At 40.2% G+C, this 5488-nt stretch overlaps 1 non-coding gene across 1 annotated transcript; it reads left to right on the top strand.

The window, feature by feature from the left end:
• The first annotated feature begins 3732 nt into the window (after window positions 1-3732).
• Window positions 3733-3806, top strand: trnas-cga. The gene has a single exon. It is a non-coding gene; the product is annotated as a tRNA-Ser (tRNA).
• Window positions 3807-5488: the final 1682 nt, after the last annotated feature.

The following is a 5488-nucleotide window of genomic DNA, read 5'->3' as shown; positions in this document are numbered from 1 at the left end:
AGAATTTCGGGGGCATAGTGGCTAAAGAAAGCACTCTGTAGCTCAGGGTTGTCTTTTCACTTCAGGCCAGCAAGGAGGCTCTTGATATCTTTTTTATTATATAAAAATATATACTAACAACATATCTGGGGCCTGAAATGTCTCATCTTCTTAGCAATGACACCCTCATCCTAAAATATACAATTGTGTGGAATTTTGAAAAAGTCTTAAATTCAGTAGTTAATTTGCAAGCTGATTTGCCCCAGTTCTTTCTTGAAGGAAATAATCCTCTAAACTAAACCTAAATTTAAGATTGATTCCCAAATGCCACGTGATTTTAAATTTTAAGATAATGGCATTCGACCAAATAACATGAGAAATCTCAGGCTCCTGAAGTGTCTCCAGTGGGCTAAATTCGGATACTTGATAAATTTATTACTTCAATGTGAACATTCATTTACAAACTCTGGATAGCAACCAATCCTTGATACTATGTAAATAAGACAAGAAATTGGCATTCTCACTTTTGAAGTGGATACAAATAAACTGCTTGAATTGATTTGTGTACAGCAATGAGTAACTTCCCTCCATCCCTCACGACACAATAAAAGAAAATAAGTCTTGTTAAAAAACTCTGCCGGGCATCAGCACTTCAGGGATCGATTGGAGCAGAGTCGCTGTAAACAAATCCAATTTGATTCAATAGGAATTAAAACAGGACACTAGATTGCAGTTGGAATTAGTTCAAAATTGAATCACACCCAGACGAAAACAATGAGAATTCAGTAAGAACTTGTGAAGAGCTTAAAATTACAGCACAGCAAGTACTGTATGTGTTGAGGAGAACTAATAAATTTTGGTGTAGTAATTCACCTATGAAATATCCAGTCACTACACTTAAATCCTGTGAAGCATTTGAGACGTCCTCCCAATGTGAAAGATGCTACAGCAAATGTGAGGATTGTTATTACAGAATATCTGCTGTATACAGCAAGTAGAATAAAACACTTACTCCCTGTTTCCCTGTTTAGCCAATTGATCCAACAACTCATGCAGCTACTGACGAGAATACTAAATGACCCTTCAGCTTTCACTTAAAAGCAAGTCTACAAGGTAATTCCTCAGTTTAGGATCTTAGATGTATATTTCTCAATGTATCATAGAAAATAATAATAGACTAATACTTCTTACATTTATATGGTGCCTTATTACATTGTTGAGACATCTCAAAGTGCTTCATAGGATATACTGTAAAGTGGATTGACTGTGTGTTCTGTGGGCAAAAGAAGGCAGCCAGTTGTGCACAACAATGTCCCACAAATAGCCATGGAGTGAGTGATCAATTTTATTTGGGGGATTGTTGGCACAGACCCTGGGAGAAATTCCCTTCTCTTTTCAAATAATGCCATGGGATCTTTGAAATCCACCTGAACAGGCAGACAGGACCTCGGTTTAACATCATCCAAAGAAACATAATGAAATTTGTTTCTTCACTTGTAACAGCAAATAAGTGAATATTGAATTATATCTCATCCCCCGCATACCTAGATGGTACTTTTTATCTAATACTGGCCAGTAATTGAATCTGGAACTGCATTTTCCACTATAAAAGAATGCTTCCTGCGGTTTGTTGAGGGTTTTGGAGCTCTACTCTATAGGCCTCCAGGTCAGTCTCCAGGGTTGAATTTCAAGACAAATAAGCAAGTAAGGGAAACAGCAAGCAGGAGATCAGGACTGCAATCGATGTGGCAGGAAACAAAGTGTTGTATCCCAAGTGGCGCAGGACTGCTTCTTGCCATGGGCCTATAGTTTGTTACCCCCATATTGCACCCTGGTACAGTCCTTCCACCGAGTGGAAGTCACAAACCCATATAATAATAATCCTTGCATTTCATATAGCGCCTTATCACGTCTTTGAGACGTCTCAAAGTGCTTCACAGAATACACTGTGAAGTGAATTGACTGTATGTTTTGTGGGCGAAACGCGGCAGCCAATTGCGCAGAGCAGGGTCCCACAGTCGTGGCTTGAATTCATTATTATTATTACCTCTGGAAAAGCGATCCGCCAATCGACTAACAACCGGGTTCCTACTTACTGCTAGATAAACAGAGGCTTGTGGTGTAAGGAAACTTGCCCAACATTTCGCCCTGCCAGGAATCAAACCCAGGTCTCTCACTTGCGAAGCGAATGCTTTAACCACTGAGCTACGGGAATCCAGTGGAAGTGTCCCTTAACAATAGGAGAGGTTTGGCAGGATCTAGGAAAACCCAATGTTTTCAGAACAATTAGTGACATTTCGAATCAAATTAGCTCAGTCTGTCTCATGGTGCCTTGATAAACAATATATGCGCTTGAGGTAGCCCTCTCATTTCTGGAGCAGAAAGAAATGTGGCAGAACATCACAGCGGGGCTCAATACTGCTGACAGCACCTTCAGGTGTTGTTACTGAGTAACAACATTGAGTGTTACTGAACAATACAATTCAGAACGGATTCAGGTTTAGTCACTGGCCTGTGACGAGCCAGCTCATCTCAATCAATCATGGCAACAACAACAACAACAACTTGGATTTATATAGCGCCCTCCACTCCAGACGGCGTCTCAGAGCGCTTCACAGTAACGGATCCCGGGGCTGAGCCAGGGGGAGGAAGGTGAAAGGCGCGGTCGAAAAGAAAGGTCTTGAGCAGAGATCTGAAAATAGGAAGAGAGGGGGCGAGGCGAAGGGAATGAGGAAGGGAGTTCCAGAGCCTCAGGGCATAGTGGCTGAAAGTACGGCCACCGAGGGTGGAGCGGAGGACTTAGGGGACAAGGAGGAGGCCAGACCCGGAGGACCAAAGACAACGGGCACCGTTGTGAGGAGAGAGGTCAGAGAGGTAGGCGGGGTGTAGAGGAGTGGAAGGATTTGAAGACAAGGGTGAGGATCACATGGTTGCTGGGTGAATAAGGGAGAAAGTCATCCTAGATTCCAACCATTGCCTACAAACCATGGACAGCAAACCACTGACAACAACCTACAGTACAAACCATTGCCCCCTTTTGTAAAGTGCGTGGATGTTGGGTGAGGAATGGATCAGCCTTGTCTGTAATTGCTGACACTCACCACCTTGGGTCACTCGTAAACAATAATCCTTTCTTCGAGGCACCCAGAGGCCAGCTCGTCTCTTTGGAACTCTCTTGTGAGTCAATGCCCTCAGGAAGAAATGAAAGTAAAATATTTTCCTTTCCTCCCAAGCCCATGTCATTTGTGCAATTCACTCAGTGAAAATCAGTTACAATAACTTCACAAAATTGCACTCGAGTAAAACTAGAAGTTGCAAATCTTTAGCGAAACTTCAATATCAGACCATTAGTGCCAACAGGAAAGGCGCTATATGAAATGTAAAGATGATGATTATTTTTATTTTATGCTGCTGGAAGCAAAGTCATTTCAGCAGCAGTGCAATGTTGAAGAAGAAAGCCGGATCTATATTTTCCTTTCTAAATCTAACACAATTTGGGATTTCTGCACATACACAATTTAGCACTGTCTGAACTCTGGTGTTACATTTTATAATATGACTTTCGAGCCCAGTCATAGGGCTCCAATCTGTATCACAGCGGATCAACCCTCCTGATTATATAGCAAGTAAGTGAGCTTTGCAGCCTGGACCCGGGCAAAGTGCAGGGGAAAGGTGGAGACCCATCTTTTGAAGATAGAAACCAGTTCCTGTTGCTTTGTGTGACACCAGTTGTGAATCATACAAACCAACAGGAGTCCTGTAGCTCAGTGGTTAGAGCGCTTACCTCGAAAGCAAGAGGACCTGGGTTCGATTCTCTGGCAGGGCGAAATGTTTCACCCACAAAATATATAGTCAATTCACTTTACAGTATATTCTGTGGAAGTGCTTTGAGGTGTCTCGAAGACGTGATAAGATGCCATATGAAATGCAAGGATTATTATTAGAATCACAGTGAAACCTGCAGTGTAAAGCAGCATTATCCTTTGAAAGGGTTAACAGCACTCGCATGTGTGATTCATTTGTCACTTATCATTCGTCAAATTTATTCATGAAAAGTGAAAGAAGCTAACTGCTAGAAAATGGACTTTCTAACCTAAGTACATAGAGTACATTTAAATGATAATTGAAAATATATTTAAAAAATCACTATTATACAGCAATAATTATATTGCTGTTTTCCACATATTAGGAAGGTTATTACTGTTACTGGAACGAAGCAATGTGGGGAGATTTGGGCTGCCGTGATAAGAATTTCTTTACACATTTGCTTTCTGAAACAAATCAAGTTATAGCTGTGAGTTCCCAGAGAAAGTAAATGCAATGCATTAGAATTGACACATGAAAGTGAAATGCCTACAATAATCACACCGCTGCAGTGCCATAATTTGTATATTTATCTGTTTTCAGCTTGTTGAATTCCATCTGTGGCATGCTAACTTTCAAAAGGGAATCTACCATTTTCAAGAGCATCCAAGGGGACTTCTGCTGAGCTTCTGCGTCGTGTGTTTCGGTACAAACAACAAGCTCAGGCTGGGCGGAATGGACCCATCACAAATCAGGTGTCATTTTACATTCTCAGACAGGTTTTGCGCTTCACAAAACTCACTCGTGTTCATTTGAACCTTAGACATATTCAGTTTATGAGAGCCAACACGTCTAACTCTGACACTCGATGGACTGCTACAGTACGCACAATGCACTCAGCAGTTTGTTCACATCTTGATAAAAGATGTCAAAGAGTTCCCGAAACAACAGTCGTTTTAAAAGTCTGCTAGCATTTGTTCATTCCATTTTTTAATAATGGAAAGTAGCAGATAATTCAATTTTTTAATTATCACAGCACTGTTATTCTGCAATTCTGTGTTTCATGTGATGGTTTATAACCCACTGTTTAGGATATACTTTCACAAGTTCATTCAAATTACGCCATGTACCAGCGATGTTTTTATAACTGTAAATTCATATTTCTTGCAATAGTTCTAGTATTATGTTTTGAACTGCCAACATAACAATAATAATCTTTCCCTTTTATATAGTTTGTTTCACATCAGAAGGATGTCTCAAAGTGTCACAATGTGAGGTAGTTAAGGGTTAATCAAAATAGGATGAATATTTAGGTTCATAGAGAAGGGACACAGGTGTTCAAAGCAAGATGGTCTGTTGAATTTGTTAGATTGAGATATCAATCTGTTTATTGCTCTTAAGGTGTAAAAATGTTGGTTAAGTGCTTTCGGTTTATGGCTTTTTGGTTAGATTTTGTGAGTTAATGGATTTTATGGTCTTGTCAGAGTCTTTTAATCTAAACGATAATTGAGTTAATGAGTTTGTTTTCAAACTGTCAAAGTACGAAGGATTGATTGAAGGAGGTCATTCTTAGTCAATTAGGAGTTGAGTTTGTCAAAGTACAGAGAACTGATTGGGTAAAAAAGTCACATTAGCATATTTGAGGTATAAAAGAGAGGGAGTGGCGTTATACGGGAGTTGTTGAGCTTTGGAGTTTTAACTAACA

Source organism: Callorhinchus milii, unplaced genomic scaffold (genome assembly GCF_018977255.1).
Source record: "Callorhinchus milii isolate IMCB2004 unplaced genomic scaffold, IMCB_Cmil_1.0 Scaffold2, whole genome shotgun sequence".
NCBI lineage: Eukaryota > Metazoa > Chordata > Chondrichthyes > Chimaeriformes > Callorhinchidae > Callorhinchus > Callorhinchus milii.
The sequence above is the reverse complement of the archived record's forward strand: the minus strand, read 5'-3'. Positions and strand labels throughout refer to the sequence as shown.